Raw genomic sequence first — 20,716 nt, 5'->3', positions numbered from 1 at the left:
GCCCGCGTCCTGCCCCGCGGCGCCGCGGCCTGAGCCGAGGCTGCAGCCGGGAACTGGGGGCGGGGGATGGGGGGCGCAGGCGGCGAGCGGGGCCGGGCTGGGCTCCCGCCTCTGACCGCCCGGGCCCGGAAGATTGTTCCGCTTTGGGCAATGGGAGCGGCGGGCGCCTCGGCCGCCGGCGGTGGGGCCTCGAGAGGAGCGCGCGGAGGGCCTCCCTCTCGCTCGCCCTCGCGCGCGCTCCCCTTCTCGCCTCCCTCCGCCCAGTCGGAAGGGCGGGGAGACCCGGTTAGGGCCCCGCGGGTTCCTCCCGGAGGTGGGTGTTCGGCGTCGGGCCTTGCTGGCCCGGGGCCCAGAAGGTGAGCCCTTTAACTTCTCCAGAAACGCCTCCTCTTCGCCCCCTTCCCGCACGGAGAGAGCTGGGCGGGGAGTGCGGGCCGTGCCCCGCCCCCGCGCCAGGGGGAGGGCGCGGGGGGCCCGCAGGTGCAGCAGCTCGCCGCGGGCCATCTCCGGGTTGGGTACCGGTATAATCCGCTTCTAGCTTGTTTGGAGGCGTGGGCACTCGGGAGCGGGACTTCCCCGCGAATCCTGTCCTGGGTCTTGCAAAGGAGTAGGATTTGGGGGTGGTTGCTCAGAGAACCATCACCTCCGCCTACTGGAGGGTTGAAAGGGACCTTCCTCTTTCTGTCCCCCTTTATCTGGGGTATCCCTTACGGGTTAAGAAATGAGTTCTTTTGGTTTGTTAAAAAGCCAGACACAGTGAAGAAGAGCTGCTCCAGGTCGAGGGGAGGAGAGGTAGGTCCCTGCTGGAGGGGGAGAGGCGGGGTGTGCCACCCCAGCGGTTACGCGGTTGCGGGGGGTGTGGCCCGGGTGGGAAATAGGCTTGCCGGAAAGAAGCTCAAACGTGAGAGGGAGGGAGCTTTCCGGAGGTCGGCAAAGAGATGGGGAATAGGAATGAATTGGGGAGCCCTGGCCGACTGTGAGCCCAACTTGAGCCCCTGTGCTTTGCAGAGTTCATTCTTTCCTCCTCCTCAACTTTGAAAAATATTTCTTATTCTGCAAAGAAAAGTGTGAGGACATATTTTGAAAGAGACACCGGAGTAAAGAGAGAGAGAAAACTTCCTTAGCAGCTTTGATAATAAAATTCCATTTAGGCAACGTTTATTGAGCAGCTATTACGTGTACTGTGCTGGACGTTGGAAGACTGGACAGGCAGGGAATTCTGGTCTGCAGAAATGGTGAGGGCTATTTACCTCTATAAACAACCAACGGGCACTTCCAAGTGCCAAGAATGACAGTGATTCAGATCTTCCCCGTCAACGCTTCTGGGGCCTCTGCTTACAGACCTGTGGGAAGAGTCCTGCGCCATAACCAGTAAACGGGGTCTTCAGACAGCATTTATGTTTACGGTCCATAAAAACTGACCAGATACGGATCATCTCCCAGGACAGGGATAGAGTTGTGGCTTCTCCTGTCTTCGACATCAGTTGACTAAAACCCTGTTAAAATGCAAGAGCAAGATAGGAAAGATCCTGAGATGAAAATTAGGTGGTTAAAATAAGGATTCTGTAAAGGTGATTTGGAGTATTTGATGTCTAGGTTATTTAGGGAGCCTCCCATAAAATGATTAGGTCGTCCACGGAGCTGGGGGAAAAAAAAATCCAAAATGTTGACTTGGCATGGTTCATTTCTATATGCGAGCATTTTATTGTAGGTTTGTCTCGTTTTTATTGAGGGCGTGTGAGTGTGTACGTTGTTGATTAAAACTGAACACATTAGAAGGTTGGAGAGGAAACTGTCCTTAGCTGACCCAGTACCCTGGTCCTTTCGTTACCACGTTGAGTAGTGTATGATGCAACAGTTAAAGTATTGAGCCATACTTCTATCTTTTTCTCCCTGCCAAGGTTTACAGAATTAAAAAAAAACTTGGTCAAAACTTGGCCTTTTTTCCTTATTTTTATATTGTACAGGGCATTTTTTGATTACTTTTAGATAATGTTGATGTGTTTGTCATGTTCCAATAGCTAAATTGTTTTGGTAGCTGTATTTTGGAAATTAGTCTTGGTTCAGTCTCACTACCGTAGGAAAATTGGCACTAGCTATGAAAAAGTCAAAGTTTTGTCGAAACCGTACTCATGATCACACATGTTCTTGAAGTGGTAGTTGGTAAGAAATTTCACATATTTTTAACGCATAATTGGAGCTGGTGTTTGATGTTCTAAGAAACACTAGTCAGTGTTTATTGAGTACCAGCAGTAAGCAGAGAACTAGAGTAGGGGCTACGATGCCTTAGCAATGAAAGAGAGGATTCTTGTCCTAACAGAGAGTGGACAGGTACCGCCGAGGACACCACCAGAAGCAAAGGATTGTGTTTGTCTAGGAGGTCAAGGAATGCTGAAATGGAAAGGGTGTTTGGCACCTGAGGGGAGTGTTCTGTGTGTTGGGGAAGGGGGCAGGAGCACAGATTAGGGGAAGCTTTGAGGTGTGTCATAGGTCAAAACCAGTAAATAGGTTTGCCTGGCTGGAGCAGAGAACAGGACTGATGAAGGAAAGTAGAGGGAAGCTGGTTAGTGGAAAACTTGAACCACAAGGCAGTAGTGTTAATCATTTGCCTCAAGAAGAGTGGTTCTCAACAGGGGGTGGTTTGGCCTTCCAGCAGACATCTGGCAATGTCTGGAGACATTTTTGCTTGTAACTGGGAGGGAGGTGCTGCTGACATCTAGTGGGTAGAGGTCAGGGATCCTGCTAAACATCCTGTAACGTGAAGGACATCCCCCCACAACAAAGAATTATCCTGTCCTGACTGTCAGTAGTGCCAAGGTTGAGAACCTGGCCCTAGAGGGTGAACTTAAAGCCTGCTGTGAAGTTGGATCTTGGAACAGGCACTGAGGAGGGTGGTTCTTGACGCGTGAGTAGGGACGCTGAGGTTAGGAAGCCAATCTACGAGACTTCTGTTGTGCGTAGGCCTGAAGTGCTTAGGATCTGGGCAAATCCTATTCAGAAGAAAAGGGCATTTTCAAGAGATCATGGCAAATGAGCTAGCAGGGCAGTATAATATTGGGTAAGTGGGGAGTCATGGATTCAGATTTGGAATTTTAGAGAGGCCCTGGTCTGACTTCTTTATTTTAGTAAATTCTTACACTTGCTAGGCAGCCTCTGTTTAAACACCCCCAGGAACAAGGAACCCTGTACTTGTGAAGACATATCATTATATCTTTGGACTGTGTGTATGATTATTATTTGAAGTGAAGACTGCCTCCTTGAAACTTTGTTCCATTGATTCTATTCCTTTAGAATGACCCCCTTCCACAGGACAGCCCTTTGAAAGCACAAAGACAGTGTGATGTCCCCCCTTCCCCCAATTAACTTTTCTCAATGCAAAATAGTCCCAATTCTTTTCTCAGTCCTGTGTGGGACATGGTTTCTAGCTGTCTTCTCAGTTTGTCAGCATCTCTCCTGAAGAGTAACGAGTGTCTGGAATTGAAGATGATAATTAAGATGTGATCTGGTCAACAAAGAGTACAGTAGGACAGCTCTTTCCTGAGACCAAGGCATAAGCATCTACTTATGCAGCTTAAGCTTACAAAACGGCCTTTTTTTTTTCCAAGCAGTGCCTAGCACAGACTCATGTATAGGTTCTGGATAGTCAAAACTCCCAGATATTTGTTGTTTGGGCTGTTGCATCCTGTATTTGTTGAGCAGATTTTTTTTGAGAAGTTGAGTGGAAGTTTTTTGGTCACTTTGTTTGTTTTTTGTCCCTGTTCAGTACTATCCTGTTTATTTTGGTCCAGTCTTCAGGTCTTTTGAGATTTTAAAATCTTGATTCTGCCTTCTAATCAATATGACAGAGGAGTGGAGGATGACTTTGCCAAAAGCTTTGTAGTCACTTGTATTAATACTATATGAAACATGGTAGTTTGGCAATGCTGGTCCTATTTGAGAGCCGAGGGTGCTAAGTGATGGAGATGAATTGCAGGGGTTGCTTTTAGTTTAGGGGCTTCTGAGAAATCTGTGTTCGTGGCCTAACTACATTGCATTTAGCTCTTGCAGATGTTTGCACCTAAGGTGCCCTTTTGAAATTATTTGAGTCTGTTGCAAGCTTCTGAAATCTGTACTCCATCCTCTGGGGTCTTTGTAATTCTGTTTAGACATCTGGAAGAGAATTTGTAATGTTCTGTGCAAATCTGAAGCTTGCCAGATCAGAGTTGCTTTTGAAATTTGTGAAGAGGTAAACAGGATAACTGGTACTGGCAAAAACCATGTATGAGCTTGCTTCCCACTCAGGATAAGTTTTTTTTCCTTTTCTTTTTGCCACTATGCCCAAAATACTTAATTAGTGATAGCTTCACATTTGGGGAAGGAAAGAGGGTTGGGACTTAGAAACAAGCCTTTTTCCCAGAACTAGGCTTTAGCTTGTCATCGATGTAATTTTATACTTATCAGATTTCCTGTGTCTTCACTGAGAAGACATTAGGAAATTACCATTCTGAGGTGTCTTTTGAAGCAGGCAGGTCAGAAATCCTAGGTAATGTAGTGTCAGATTCTCCAAATGTTCTAGATCTATCCAACAAACTAGATTTAAATAAATTACTTGGTTCAGGTGGTAGCCATCCAACAGTGTCGAGAGTGCTAGAACAACATTCCGGTTCTCATAGCCAATATGTGCACCCTCTTTGTTGTGAATGTCCATTGTGCCCAATCCCTTGCTGGTGTGTTATCTGTCCAGATGGTACAGTGTGCCTGCTCTCACTTCTGTACTGGCCACATGGGAAACCTGTCTATATCCTCTGGAGATGAAGGCTATGCCTGTGAGAAGAAGGGATGTTTTGTGAATAGATGAGATTTCTCAAGGGGGAAAATACTTGAAAACCCTCAGATATTGTCCTTTTATATTTTCAAAGGCTGTATCAAAGTTGAAGTCATCTTGGAATTAAGGATGCAGTGTATCATTTTGAAAAGAAAGAAATAATTTTATAGATGGAAGGGATCGATGCTTGAATTTGTGGGTGAGCAAATGGAGGCACAAGGAGGTGATGGGATTAGCTGCAGCTTACACATGTAGTGACAGAGCAGGCATTAGAATCTATCTGCCTTAAAGACCACAAATAATGGCCTGAGGATAAAGATTTCTCCTCTGCTTGGAGGTGTGTAAACAGTGGGGTCCCTCAGGTCTTATTTACATAATTGATCCAAAAGAAGGTGCACACAGTGGAATTTCTAGGTTTACAGTTGACAGTAAGCTCTTCTGAATTATGAAATCTCTAACCAATGGGGATTTACTCCAGGGAAACCATACTAGGATATGTTAGTCATCAAAAGATTTGCAGGTGAGTTTCTTTGTGGACAAATATAAGGTCAGGTATTAATCTTGGACCTGTCGTAGGATGGTATTTTGCTGGGAAAACCCAGGGAAGGGCTTCGAAAATACTTCTGTAATGTCGTCCCAACTTGCTGTTGCAGATTCAAAAGGACAGGAAATGCTAAGCTTCATCAAAAAGATTTTGGAAACAAAATAGAAAATACAGTATTAAGTTTCTACTGTGCTCTCTTCATAGCATGGACACCTGACTTTAGGAAGGACACCAGGGCTGGTTGACCAATGTAATGGTATATATGTAGAAAGTATAGACATTCCTGCTAGAGGGAAGCTCCATGAGCACAGGGCCTTGCCCATCTGTTTTCTGATAAAAATCTTAAGATTTTTAGTATCTGGAAAGAAGACAGCTGGGAGGAGACATTATTGAAGCCCATAAAACCACTACGATAGGGACAGAGGAAACCTGGATTATTCACCTAATCCCAGCAAATTAGAATGTGGTATTTCAGTTGCCTGCTTCCTTGTCTTACAGGTTCCAGTGCTCTGTCACTGTGGTAAAGGCATAATAATATACCTGTCTTGTTCTCCACTAATTTCCTAGTGCTCCTCACGTGTCAGGCCCTCCATCCATACTTGTTGCCTGAAGGAATGCATAAAGAGGTATACCTTAAAGCCTTATAAGACATCAATTCAGGATGAATGCAAAAAAATATGGTACCAGTTTTTCGAAACTCTGGCTGCCATCAAAATCAGTCTGGGGAATATTTTAAAGTTACACAGCCCAGACCCTCCTCCATTCCTGTTGAATCAGAATCTCTGGGAGTGGAAGTTCATTTTGAAAAGAGTCTTTCTTGCCCACAAGGGAGTCTGATGTGCAGCCAAGACTGAGAGCCATCATCTTACATAGTTGTACACAAAGGCTGGGGTCTGAGTGAAGATGTTTTCCAAAAGGTTTTGAAACATCTGTGGCTGAGCAGCCCACAATTTGTTATTAAGACAAACAAGGAGCTTTAAGGATACATCTGTATCCTTGGAAGGTGATGACCAAGACAGCGGATGGTCCACAGTGTGGCCCTTGGTGCCTCCATGAAATACTGCATCCTGGAGTGGATAGCATGATGGGGCCAACTCGCAATCCGTTCTTGAACAGTCTTTTCTAGAGTGGGTGCACAGTTTTGTTAGCCTGTGGAAAAATAAGAAGACAATGCAGCAATCTTTTCCATTTTAATTTTAGTGCTAAGTTTATTCAATTTGAAGGGGCTTTTTATTAAAAAAAGACTTGGGTTGTCCTACTTTGAGGAGTTAATATTTTTTTTCCTTTTATGAAAGGATAGTGATGGTTTGCTTTTTGTTGTCACTTCTTGGTCATCTAAAACCTGGCAATTTTATGATAGTCTTCCTTTTGAAATTTTACTGGTCTAGGAAATCAAAAGTGTAGCAATTACCACTGCTCTGAGGTTTCCAAGATGTCTGTATCCTCCTCTTGACACCTGCTCTTGGGGAAGGCTCATATATATCGATGTTAGATTCCATTAGAACATTTCTTTTCTTAAAAACCTTTTTACTTTCCTCCTCTGCTTGCTGGGAATAGTTAGGAACATTGCCAAAGAAGGCTTCACTTCCCCAGCAACTCATAAATTTCGCTGCTAAATCTCAGCATCAAGAGATCACCAACACTGCAATGAATTGTACAAAGCAGGGAGAAGAAAGGAAGTGCAGACAACCCTTCTCTCTGAAGGATATTGACCACCAGGAAGCCGTCTCTCTAGATCTCACACCATGGACACAGGACTGTTTCATGGCCATCACATTGTGTATGAAATGCCATCAGTCAAAATTCTCTTCACGGATTGTTCCCAACCCAGTTCTAAGAGATGTTTGAAAATTAAAATTCTTTGGAAAATGGCTCCCATGGTGCTTGCAATGGCACCCTACTGAATAAGCTTTTAAAATCAGTTTATTATATATAACTAGTTTTTTTAAACTTAACTGGTCAGGAAGTAATTGGACACTTTATGGAATACTCAAAGTTAACAATAATAGCTATTTATTAGGCATTGACTGATTGTCCAAACCTATGCCCCTGGAATTTACATGCATTCTCATTTAATCCTCAGAACAGTCCTGACTGGGAGGTGGATTTATTCCTACTTTACAGATGAGGTAACTGAGGCTTGAGAGGTTATGTGATTTGCAGAAAAATCATGCAGAAGTGATGGAGGTGGAACAGTAGTCTTGTTTATTCCAAAGCCTATTCTCTTATCTACTGTTCGCGTTTCTCTTAGATTTCTTCGTATTCATTTTATAATACCTATTAATATCTCTTTAAAAAAACAAAAATGAGAGTCAGATTTTGAGGTATAGAGGGACCTGACAACTCATCTAATTTGTGCTCCTCATTTATGGATCAGCTCTGAAAGGTGAGAACCCAGCTGTGAAGAGTAGAGCTGTGCTGGCACCCAGGTCTTCAATGTTCTCATCAGCGCACAGCGGTTTTAGAAAATATCAACCTGTTGGTAAAACCACTTGCGTGAAAGTTTATCCTAGAATTGAGAGAGTAGTTTAAAACCACTTGTTTTGGTGCTTTCTCTAGCCCTATTCTCTTTTGTCACCAGTATTGGTGATAGAATGCCACTTGTAATAACACACGTTAAGCACCCTCCTCCCAATTAGATCTGACCTTACAATAACTACTGTACACAAATATTAAAGATGTAGCTAATATTTGTTAAGGTGTTATATCCAAATACTTGCTGACTAAATGCTATATGCAATTAGGAACAAGTAATCATGATCCATCTTCTCTCAAACTGCTAAGGTAGAAAGTTTAACATAATGAATCTACTCTACTGAAATGATCACACTTGTCTGTTTTACTTGGAGGTTTATTATGCTCAAGTGTGATCATTTCAGTAGAGTAGATTCATTATGTTAAACTTTCTACCTTAGCAGTTTTATTTTTCGTATTAACATGAGCCATTAATGAGGTACAAATTGGGAAATGGTCTGCAGTGTTACACAGCTTGCACAAGTGCTCCCCCTTCCTATACACACTTGTACGGAGAGAGACTTTCCTCTTTCTTTAACTTGGTTCTTTTCAAATATTTTTCTATTGTGGAATGTTTTCCTTTTTGCTTAGTTTTATGTTCTTTTCCTTATACATTATTTGTACCTGGAAAATTCTGTACCAAACAGAAACTTTATAATTACATCTGTAATTTCTGCACTAACCAAAGAGAGAGAGAGCGAGAGAGAGAGTTGGAGACTAGCTATGGCCTGGGGGTCTCCAGCAAAGACCAAACAAGGCCTCCTGTGAGATGATTTATGGCAGCTGGGACTCAGCCTCAGGGAGGGTGATCAGGAGGGAGTGGGGGGTGGACCTGGGCTCAACTAGAAAATGCAGGTCCTGTCTAAAGGGGTCTGCTTAGCAGATCTATTCAGCAGCCAATTGTTGCCATATGGGAATGTGGGCCAATCTTGCCAGATCTTCTGATTTTTCACTGTAAGTCAGAAATCTGGATTATTACTTAAATATCTCCTGATTTTAAAGATTGGCTAACTCAACATTTTAAATAAGAACTTCTTGCCGACCAAACAAAATAGCTTTGTGGGCTGGATACGGCCCACGAGCTTAGGCCCTTAGAGGTAGATAGCCCTTTTGTGGCCCAATAAACAGAAGCATAGGATTTGAATAAAAGCACAGGACACTTTTAATATCAGTTTAAGTGGAAACAAATCAAAACTTGATTTCATTGTTTTATGCTTCTCTCCCCACCCCAAGTAGAACAAAACAAAACAAAAGCCCCATACTTGTAATGGTAACAGTTTCTGCCCTTTAAATTTGGTCTGGAGTGGGTGCATTTGAAGATTGTCCTGTCTGAGGAGTTGTATATTCAGGGAGAAACATGTAGAGTTTGAGAGTGAAGCAGCTAGAAGATGATAACAGGTATGGGGGCGGGGCAGGAGGCGCAGTAATAAGAATGAAGGGTAAGTGCCACTTGGATGTGAAGAATGGAGCTTGGAGGTGAAGAATGAGGTCATCTACCCCAGAAGATGAGGGAAGAGGAAGATTTATTTATATCTTAAAATTGTTTGGGGGACAATAGGGAAGAGAGGGAGAAAAAAGAGGAGTCCTTACATGAGAAAGGGAAAATTATGACTGGATAAATATTTAGAAATAGTGCAGAATCTATGTGGGTGGGCAGGATGCTATTAGTTTGCCATACCCAGTGTGTGCACGTTCATTTGTGTTATGGCTCCTGCAAAAGGAGAATTGGCATGAAAAGGAGGGGAAAGTGTTTATGTCAGAACTGAGAATATGGAGTGAGGGAAAGAAGAGGGGAGCACAGAACAGCCAATAGCAAAAAGCCAGAAAGCTGGAAAAGGTTTGCATTGTAGAATGTTGGCTATGTTCGAGGAGAAACCAACAATTTTTTTTCCCAAACCACAGCATTGACTAAGGGGGTATGCATGGCAGCCCCCAGTTCCCAGATGCCTCTGGACACCAGCTTGTTTTGCTTGTGGAGTGCTGGTGTGCTCAGCGCCTCTTGCAGCAGCTCCCAGAGTCCTTTGTGTGAGGTTCAGGGCTCCATGGCTGGGCTGCATCTGCCCCATCAGGCATGCTGCTCGGAGAATGGTGTAGGCTGAATGGAGAGGGGTTTGAGCCCCTCTCCTTGACTGGGTGCCCCTGTGCAGGATGGGACCCCAGGCCTGTGTTGTCACCCAACTAGGGCTCCTGTCCTGACTTTTATCTGCTCTTCTGGGGAAAATCCTTGTATCATTGGAGTATAATTTGTTGTACATACGTCCTCTCTGAAAGAGAAGGGAGGTGGTATTTTAGTAGATCTCTATCACCAGCTGAGTCGAGACTCTAGCCTGAGAGGGGATTTTTAAAAGCATTTTTCTCTTAATCATCCCAAGTATAGCACATTGTTCCTGGAATTTCAGCATTTTCTGGGAAAGAAACCTTTTGATTCATCAGCAGGTTTTATTCAGTATTAGGGCTGTCATCCCTGTGTGACCTGAACCTTGTCTTTCTCAACTGGTGTAACTTTAAATTTTTAACACTTCAGTTGCTTTCAGAATAAAAAGCACATTTTAAAAATGCACCCCACATTAGTTGGTTTAATGCAATGAGGGTCTTTGTTTTTTGCTCATTATGGAAGCCAGTTTGTAGTATTGGGAGAATGGGTACGGATTTCCTTGCACTGTTGCTGGGAAGAAGAAAAATTCTTAGAATTCCACTGTTTGTTCTTCCAGAGACTCTAGTCCACAGATGGAAATCATGGAAGGTCCTATCAGGAAGCGAAACTTGTAAATAATCTTTATGCTGGTTTGGCACATTATGGATCAGCGAATTGTACAAGAAGACTTCTTTCACATTTTTATAAAGATGCACTTGAGAAAAGAACACAATCCTAGAAACTAACCTATTCTGGAAATAATAATAGGGAACACTTAACGTGGTACTCACGCATGCCTGACACTGTGTGGAGCACTTTATGTATGTTAGCTCATCGACTCCTCACAGCGTCCCATTTTGTAGCAGAGGACACCAAGGCCCAGGTGCCCAGTCTGACTGCACTTCCCCATCACTGTGAGCATCACCGGGAGCAGCCAAGGAACTCAAGCCCACATAGCTAGAAGTGGGAGAGCTGTGATTTGAACCCAGGCAGTCATGGCTTCAGGATCTGTGCTTCTGAGGACCGCATTATTGCCTCTGGTATTTTCTCACAACAAGGATCACAGATTTGTTTTAGAGAGTCTTTTGCTTTCCACATCACCTCAGCTTTAAACTCAGGATCAGGGTTTGATTAAAAAAAAGAAAGGAAATTATACTCCTTCCCTAATACCTCCTCCCCAAACCAAAAAAACAGGCAAAATTATGGGAAGACAGTTTCCATCCAGGAAGAGAAAGCTAAAGGGGCTTCCTGGAATGCTGTGCTAGAATGCTGGCCTGGTCACTCTCAGGGCTGCAGTTGAGGCCGTGTGCTGTGACAGTCCTTACTATGGGCACTACATTGTTTTTAGGAGCAAAAAAACTATTTTAGCTTGACAGCTAGTGGATTTGGTGAGTTGAGAACATTTTTAAAATTACTTTTCACACTTACTGTAGGGCAATGGGAAGGACCAAAGATTTGGAGTCTAGAAGACTTGAGTTCTGGTCCTGGCACTCTCTTCTGCTGTCTGTATGACGTTGAATATGTCAAGACTTAGGTTTTATCCACTGTAAATGGTGGAGGAGACAATAACAGCAATATGATTGGTTTGGAGAGGAGAAGAATCTGTTAGATATGACAATATTTTATTAACCACAATAGCCATGTGTGTCAGGCAGTGCGTGGACCAGCGTGTCCTCTGTGAGTCTTGGGCGTCCTTTTCCCTGGGTGAGTGGTGAGGCGGATGCTTGAGAGAGTTGGGGAAGGTGTGCCTTGATCTGAGCCTCTTTCCTTTTCTGTTCTCTCCTTACCTGTGTTATAGTGTGGACCGTGGTGCGGGTGTCGACTCAGTTTCTGGCCTGAACTCCTTTTCTTGGTTTTTCCCCCTCCTACTTTGGGCTCGCCTCCAGTTTGCCTACAAAGTACTGTTTGTTGTAAGGGTGAAGCGGGCGATTCTCTGGGCAGCGACGCTGTGGCTGCAGGCAGTTACTGTAGTCCAAAGCAAAAAGCCAAGCTGGAGTAGGAGGGACACTGACGGGGCTTGTTAGTTAGAATTTTGTACGAAAGGAAGGGGAGTAAGAGATGACTTCTCAATAGAAATATTATGAAATGCCCTTCATAACAGAACAAAATTGGGTAAGGAGAAAGGGCTTTAAGAAATCACTGCTTATTACTTTGAAAGCAAATGCTTTTTTTTAGTTTTAATGAAAACAAATGCTTTTTGAGCACTTACTGTATCTGCAGTGCATTCTAGTACGATAGGAAATAAATTAGTAATAAAAACAGCTGTCGTTTTGGTGCATTTTAGGTGGTCCACTTTGGGCTCCCTTTTCATGTTTTATCCTCACATCAGTTATGAAGGCAGGTATCTTTTTTTTTTTGTCCCTTTTCAAAGATCATAAAATTGAGGCTCAATGTGTTTAAATAACCTACCGAGGGTTGCAGTGCTAGTAGGTAATTGGAAGAACTTCAGTTTGAGCCTAGGTGTGTCTTTCATCCACAGTCGGAAACGTGAGTAAGATACACCCTGCATTCGGGGGGAGACCAGCCTGTAAACAGTTGAGTATAAGTCAGCACGGAGTGCAGCGTATGCTGTAATTCCTGCACGAGCTAAATGCTTTTGACCTTCTCTCAGAGGAAGGAGAGGCTGATTTTGACTGGAAAGATCAGGGAAGATTTCGCAAAGGAAAATGACAAGCGGGGCCTTGAAGGATGAGAAAGATGGTGACTGGTAGGGAAAGAGTGGGAGAGCTGAGGGCACATTGGGGCAGCCAAGTATGGAGACGTGGAAGAAGTAGGTGATGTGTTTGGGGAAAGGTGCTGTGACAGAGTAAGAGATGCAGGAGGAAGGGAGGACAGGAAAGTAGTTTGGGACAGATTACAGAGGGCCTGGAGCGTCCGACTAAGGAGTTTGGACTTCATTCCGTTGCCTTTGAAGGTTACTCCATTAAAGGCTCTTGAGCAGGGAAATCATTTGCTCTCGTCCCTGACTCCAGTGACTGTGGTGGTATAGTGAGGAAGAGTAGAGTGTCTGCAGCAGAGGGCCCCAGCCGGGCTGCACCTTAGGGTCACCTGGGCGTTTCCTAAAGGTACAAACTCTGAGAACAGCCTCCCCACCCCAGTGACTCTGATGCTGTGGATCTGGGGTGGGGCCTGGGAAATTGTGTTTAAAAGGCCCTGCATGTGACTCTGAGTGCAGCCAGTGGAAGGAATAGGACATCTTGGAGAGGGTTCTGGGCTGAGGCTAATTGTGGGTTTGTCATTGTGTGGATGATTTTTAAACCATGGGGTGGGGACCAATAATCACACCTTGGGGAGGATCTGTCTATTTGGTTTTATGCTTTGCTTTTTATTCTCTATAAATATTAAATAATAATCTCAGATCATCGTCATTTTCATATAAATTTTCCCATTCATATCTAGAATGTAGTATGGCTCTAATCTTTATGTCTTTGTGCTATATTTCCCTTATTTTTGTTTATTTAGAAGGAAATGCAATTTGTAGGGTTTCCTTGGTGACTGCCTCTTCATCATAGAGCTCAGGCTCTATGAGAGACCATCGATGAACAGTCACCAAGGAAATCCTACGTATTCCATTCTAAATAAACAAACAAACAAAAAAAGATGGTTACAGAGCTAAAAGTTCAGTTCTTCAATCTCTTAGGAGTTGAATGAAATGATGCTCACTTGCACATTTCCTGGGACCCAGCCCAAATTTAGACTATTTTTTCCAAATGTTACAGACCTCTCTTACTCCCATTTCTTGAGTTCTAAATCAACTACTGACTTTCAAAGTATAATTTTTGCTGGGAAGGCAAACACTTCTACCAAGGGAGAAGTGATTTCTCAACATTAAAGAAATTAGAAATTATAATTTATGCTTAAAAAAATAATGTTAGTCCAAGTTTTAGCTCTCTTCTCTCTTCCTTCTCCACTGTTCTTTATTCTGTTGTATGTTTGCAAACCATTCTCATGACCTTCTGCCTGTGCGGCATATTTGTAGTGGGGCCAGATTATACATACACCACTGATTTTTTCATCTGACCTCTAAATTCAGCCTTTGAGCCTCTTGATTTCTTTGAGTTTTGCTAACAAAGTCTTCTTGTTGAAAGGAATATTATTTCCCATGAAACTTTACTGGTGGCGTATGAAATAATAAGATCATACTTCCTAAAGTTCAGACCTAAGGTCCTAGAATTTTAAACATATCAAGCTTACTATTGCTTACTTTATTTACTTATTTACTTATTGCTTGCTTTACTTTATTTACTACTGCTTGACTTTGCACAGTCTTGGCATTTCGGGTCTAGAGGCGGTTCCTAGCCATTGGGCATCTTGGCCCCTCCCTGAAAATTAAAGGGATCTCAAAAATGAAACCGAACTTCTTGTTTTCCTTTACCTCTCTGTTAATTTAACTAAGTCAAATGGCTTGCCCTCATTTGCCCTTTTCATACCTCCCAGATTAATGTTATGTGCAAATTTGATTATAACAGTGTATAATTTCTGTTACGTTTACATACACATTGAATGCTGTTCTCTGTGGTTCTTTCCTTCATCATACTAGTAGATAGATCCAGGCTTTTTCTTTCTAGCCTGCTTAATTCCTGTGTAGTTCTTGTAGCCACATAAGTTTCAGTTGATTTAGTGACCCTGATTTCATGAGACACTGTATCAAATGCTTCTCCAAGATCAAAGTACACGGGATTCATTGCATTCCTTTCTCTTGCTAATTCACTTGTGCTGTAGCCAGATAGTCCTGGAGCCTTGCAATCCAGGATTCTGGTCAAGGTGAGGAAGCAGCCCTTCTTCTTGGCTTTTCCATTCTGCAAATATCTTTTCAATATTCATTATTCAGCAACCATGTAGCAGGCTCTGCATCCTTGACCCCCTGCAACCAGTGGTTACATTCTTGTTGCAAAAAGGAAAACTTCTGAGCCTTTCACACTGCTCCTTCTGCCATATCCATGGGATAGTCCCCGTGAACTTTCATGCTGGAGAAAGCAAGCCCAATCCAACTGTGCCCTGTCGGTAGTAAAATGTGTTGGTTGAAAGTAGACTCTGTGGCCAGCCAGGCTGCCCAAGTTCTGGTATTTGCTAGCAGTGTTATTTTGGGCAAATTATTTAATATCTCTGTGTCTGTTTCCTGATCTGCACTATGGAGGTAATGGTAATTCCTGCCTCATAGCATTGTTGTCAGGAATAATTGAGTCAATGCATGTAAAGTGGTTGGAATTCGTTTAGCTAGGTTTAGTTTAATAGTTGATGAATAATCTGTCAAAAGTTTATAATAACGTTTCTGGATTTTCCAGGCACTTTGTTTCTCTTTCATGCTATTTGCCTTAGTCATTCCATTGCAGGCAAAGGAAAGGAAAGGAAAAATCAAACTACCCGATTTTGCCATCCTCAATTATTCATAAACTGCTTTTCTTCTTCAGGTCTTCCTTACAGTAGGTAATTGATAATTGATATGTTCCTTAGACAGTGATGTGTGTAGCTTATTCTCTTTCAGCGCGTATATTTTGCTACCTTCTGATGTGTTGTGCAGATGCTTATATATTTTTAAGTCCTTTTTAAGACCATAATTCTCTTAGTCATGAACATTATGTTTATTTGATTCGTTAGGACCAATCCATTTAAGTTGTTGGATTTTTAATGTATATATTTTAATGGATGCCCAAAGAGAATTAAAAAATATTTTTTTAAATAAGGAAGCAGAAACACCCACCACAGAAGATGAATAGACAAAACATGCCTTCCAAAGAAAAATGTTGCATAGGACAGTGTTTAGTCTACACAATAGACATCACCATCAGCAGTCAGTAAATAACCCAAGGCTGCTCGTTGCTGGCAGTCTATGTTGGACGCATTTTGAATGCTCTTAACTTATGTACAGGTATTTGCATTTAGTCAAACTTTTGTGGTTTCTTGCTATTCTTTCATATTTATGCCCACTAAATCACAGTACATCAGTCAGTATGGCCCACTTTACACATATATTTGCATACTAACTGAAGAATGAGAGAGAAGACTTGGAAAACATGTATTAAGATTTTGTCCATCACAGTTTCACCAGTGGATCTGCCTTGTTTATATTTTATAAAATAATATTCAGCTGCAGCGCAAGAGCATATTTAACTTAATTTATACTGACTTATATTGTTGGGGCTTAAAATCAGTTGGGCTGTTGCAAAACACAAGTTTAGAGTTTACACTTTACAAAAATTTGGCAAGGTGATAAAGTGACATGCAGTTGAGAGAGAACATTACAAGTTGTGTTTTAAAAGTGAGATTCTTCTGAGTAAAGAATGTGTAGCACAGAATAATAAATCCACAGCCAAAGTGCACCCACTCATTTCTCTTCAGTTAAAAGGAGGAAGAACAGACACGGGGTGAATTTTAGCTCTATTACCTACTGCTTTGAGAAAATGACTTAACATCTGTGAGCTCCACTTCTAACACCGTGATAAAGACTCCTTCCTGCACAGGCAGTTCTGAGAATTCAGTCAGGCAGGGCACGTGAGGGTCCTATGTAAATGTTGCTAATTCTGTGCGACGTGGGTGAGTTCATATGTGTGTGTTTGGAAGCTGAGGAAACTGAATCACCGAGCTGAGGGACTTACAGCTCAGGCCTGTAGCTACCCTGGCCCATGTTTCTTACTCTCGCTGGGTCTTCCAAGTCATGCTGTGGGCTGCTGTAAGTAGCTTTCCTTCTCTCCTTGCTCAAAACCAGGAAACTCTGTGCCCAGGAGGGAGTGTAAGCCATCTTGCAGGCAGATTTTTTAAAAAGATGATTTGCACCTTCTTGCTACATTTTTTCCATGAAATGACACTCTGGCTCATTGAAGATGGCTAACAACCCTCTGTGAGTAAATGCCAATCAAGCCAGCCAGTTGGCTCTGAGGACATCTTCCTTGAAAGCCAGGGCCCAGGTTTTGCAGAGGCCAGAAGGTGAGTGTGAGTGCCAGAGACCTCCTTCACAGAAAAGCCTGTTGATTGTGCTACCCTGGAGGTGAAGACAGAGACAGGGACACGGATGTGAAGGCTGCTGGTACAGAGGCAATCTCTTAGGTAACCAGACAGCTTGTCATTTTCTTATTCTTGTTTGCAAAATTCAGCTATAATAATGGCCAAGCATCCTCATAGAGAGAAATCTTGTGAGAAACGTTAACTACCAAAGTAAGGTCTTTCTCTTTTAAGATGAAGAAAAATAAACAGCATCGTTCTTAGGTGTGAGTTTATCACTTTCTCCTCCACACCCATTAGTCCTCAGAAAAGCTATCTCTTGTCCATTACTTTGGAGCCTCTAAAATGGCTTTCACAATGTCGCTCTCTTCATCCATGGACTGTAGTACTTAGGGAGTGGAGATTTTCAAAGTCAACCCCCAAAATTCTTTCAAAATTAATTTGCCCTTTTGTGGCATTATTTGTGCCTACATGGGAGCATATTTTTGCTCATCTTATGAGATTGTGATTTCCATATTGTTTTTCCTACTCAACAGCATTAAGGAAGAAACACTTCTCTATGAAAAGCAGAAGGGGCAAGAGAATAGCTGAGCCATGGGAAAGTACGACAATGCTCACGCCTTGTGGTTTTTAGGAACGTCAGGAACTGATGTCATCTTAGGAGTGTTGTATTATTTGACCTATGAACTTTGGGATCCATACATGTTAATTTTAAGCATGTTTCCTTTGCTCTTTCTTAAGAATTTTATTTTTTTTCCAGAGTTTTTCCTCCTAGGCTCTTGGAGTTATAATGAGTAACAGAAATGAAGGTAGGGTAACAAAAGGTATTTAAAAATAGAATTGGATGTAAAAACATGGTAATTATTGACAGGGTTTTTTAAATGAGAGAAGGGAGAGAAGTTTTGAGCTGAATGCCCTCCTTCCCTCCCACCAGGTTCTTTGTGGGAAAGAAATGGCAGTGCTTTGGGAAGAAGCATTACGTTTGTGAAAGGAGATGAAGAGTTGACAGGTGCAGGGTAAGCAAGGGACAGAGAGAAGGGAAAAGCTGGCAGCAGAGGCAGAGCTGGACCCTAAAACGATGCTAAGACCCCTCAAGAAGTTGTTAGTAATGAGCCCTCATTCAACTGTGTGTGCCTGAAGGATAGGAATGGTCTCAGCCTTGCCCAGCCACTGCCCTCACGCTTGGACTGCCCTTGCCTGACATTCACTCTCCAACTCCAGAGTGTGTGCTGCTTTGTGAGGTGGTGGGGAGGGGCAAGTGGGATGTGGTTCATCTGGAGGCAAGACGGAACCACTCACTGTCTCCCTCACTCTCTCTGCGTGTGTCTGGGGTCTCACATTGCCCATTTTTAATCACCGTTCAGTATATGCTGTTTCTTGGCTTGTCAGGATAGTAGCAGCAAGCTACTGACAGGTGAGTGTGAACTAAGTGCTAAAGCAGAAGGAAATGGAAAATGAGAGGATTTCTACGGTTTCACTAAGTTGAGGCCATGCATATTTCTTTTTCTCCTTAAAAAGGCCCGGATAGAGAAAAAGAGTTCAGGGAACAAGTGTTAGCTGATTAGGTTCTGAACTGGACAGACTTTGTACCTTGACATATGAGTTGCTATCCCAGAACCTTTTGAACTTTTGCCACCAAGTAATTCTGAAAAGGCTGACAGAGCCAGTAGTAGATAACTGAAAAGGGCACAGTGTCCTCTGCTCAAGTATTCAAGGTACATATTATTCAGATGGATAAGGAACCTAGCTAGTTCAACAGAGTAATAGCATGTAAATTGCAGGGTCATTTGGAGATGAAGGAATGGATCACAGATGGTCACTGTGCTTGATTTTTCTCCCGGAATTCACTATGGTTTTGAAAATTAGCAGTGTGTAGAGGAAATAGCCCAGATTTTACACTTAGGAAAGACCTATTATTCAACTCTCCATTTGACCGCTTTCTAGCTGAGACACTGGGACAGTTACTTGGCTTCACTGACCCTGTTTCCTCAATTGGGAATATGAGCATAGGACTTTTGCAGATCTGGTGGGGAACGTTAAGACCAAGAGGAGATTGAAATGAGATGCCGTCTAGCACTGAGTAGGAGCTTAATGTCAGTCAGTTTCTTTGTACTTCAGTCAAAATTTAGCTTTTAGTGAAGAATAAACATCCTTTATAGTCTGTTCTCCATATCGAGTTTTGAAACATGAATAAATTTTATTTAAGTCATCAGCTCGATGATAAAAGAACTGTTTATCAGAGACAGTCCTATAAGTGCCATGTAACTGGATAGATTTGTGGCAAGGGCAGGCAGGGTACAGATGGAGCAGTCCACACCTGGAAGCCCAGAAACCCGGCACTGAACACATATGTGAACTCCTAGAGCTGGCACACTCTGCATGTGGCAGATTCTTAAACCATCTGTTCATTATTTTTTAAACACTACCCTGAAGTTCGCCTAAGTCAGAGGGTAACAAAATGAACATAAACCTAGAACTTTGGAACTGCTCTGTGGTTCATACACAGAGAGAAATACTGAATTGTTTTTTCGAGGAATGCACTTACACGATTATCTTTCGTGTGGAATTGGTGTATATAAACGTTAGGAGACTGTGAGGCTGAGGAGCCCAGTAGAGAGAGAGCCTAGGAACCCGGAATACTTTTTTTTCCTTTGCAGTTCGTGGCAGCTGTGTGCACGCTCTGTCTTTTGAGTCAGCGAGGCGCAAGACAAGTAATTTCCCATCCTGAGGCTCTTTAGGCTGCTGAGCTGTAGTGGATATACTGGGATGTGGCTCTTAACTTTAAATTTTTGCATAAATCCAGCCTCCACTCCCTTGGAAAGGCTGTCTTGTCTTTTACACCTTCTACAGGGGATTTTTTTCCGGGGCGGGGGCGGGGAGGCGAGGAAAGGAGGAAAAGGCAGGCAGACTGCACTCAGGGCCGGGAGGAAGCGCGGAGTCCATCGCCTTAGGTACAGAGGGGAGAACCCAGGCCGGAGCTGGAAACGGAAGGGCTGCGAGCGCGTGGGCGGGCGGCGAGGCCGCCGGCAGGGGGAGGCCCGCCGGCCGCGGCAGCCACCTCGCGGGAGGCGGCGTGGCGGGTCGCCGCCGGCCCGGGGGAGAGCGCCTGGTCCCGACCATGGCGATGCTGGCGGCGGTGCTTATGCAACCCGCAGCCCCCTCGTCCTCGCTCGCCGCGGGCTGCGTCCCTCCCTCCACACTGCCGACACTCGGATCTCTCTCGCTCTTTCTCTCCCCCGTGTTTTCAAACAGGAAGTGCACGGCTGTCTATAGCGTGCTGCCGGGTCCCAGGATGGAGGAGTGAAGAAGTCTCCGCGTCGCCGGTGCCAGCCTGCGGAGCCCGCCAGAAGCCGAGTCCCCGGAGAGCGCCCTGAGGGAGCAGGGTGGCTGCCTGGTCCAGGTGCGTGGGGCCGGGCTGTCACTGGCCGCCACCCCCAGTGTCGCTGAGCCTGATCGCTAGCTCCGCGCTGCAGCCTCACTTGCATGCTTCTTCTTGGTTGCGCCCCTTTACTGCTTTCTCCCCCAAGGTCTCTGCCAAGCTCTGTCGCTGCGCCTCCCGGGTGTGCTGAACCCGGGCGGGAGGGCTTGGGGCCGCGCGCTGCGCCCGCGGGACCTGCGCGAGCTTACCTTGGGCGGGAGCTGCTGGGTTGCCTGAGCCCGGGAGGCCTCCGGAGTCCTCAACTGCCCTCTCCACCCTCTCCTCCTCCTCCTCCTGCTGCCGCCTGAAGCGGCGGCTCTTTGTTCCTCCCTCTCCGGCCTGGAGTTATCTACATGTCTGTCG

At 44.0% G+C, this 20,716-nt stretch overlaps 1 protein-coding gene and 1 long non-coding RNA gene across 15 annotated transcripts in view; one reads left to right on the top strand and one right to left on the bottom strand.

The window, feature by feature from the left end:
- LRRC8D (leucine rich repeat containing 8 VRAC subunit D) overlaps positions 1-20,716 on the top strand; it is a 109,147-nt gene that overhangs the window by 1,680 nt on the left and 86,751 nt on the right. For 6 of the 14 annotated variants that reach the window (XM_070266360.1, XM_070266366.1, XM_023640271.2 and 3 more), the window contains exon 2: positions 20,188-20,335. The exons of 1 other annotated variant lie outside the window; for it this stretch is intronic. The gene's annotated coding sequence lies outside the window, so the exon portion shown is untranslated. Of the gene's footprint in view, positions 1-121; positions 357-423; positions 793-18,667; positions 19,887-20,187; positions 20,336-20,716 lie in introns of those variants that run through there. 7 more of the 14 variants (XM_023640274.2, XM_070266369.1, XM_023640272.2 and 4 more) reach the window with 7 other exon arrangements.
- Positions 6,285-20,693, bottom strand: LOC138924128 (uncharacterized). Its single transcript, XR_011438822.1, has 2 exons — positions 20,563-20,693; positions 6,285-6,497 (listed from the first exon to the last, which is right to left on the bottom strand). It is a non-coding gene; the product is annotated as an uncharacterized lncRNA (long non-coding RNA).

The sequence above is a fragment of the Equus caballus genome, chromosome 5 (assembly GCF_041296265.1).
Source record: "Equus caballus isolate H_3958 breed thoroughbred chromosome 5, TB-T2T, whole genome shotgun sequence".
Classification (NCBI taxonomy): Eukaryota; Metazoa; Chordata; class Mammalia; order Perissodactyla; family Equidae; genus Equus; species Equus caballus.
This window is presented reverse-complemented; position numbering and strand designations above follow the sequence as displayed.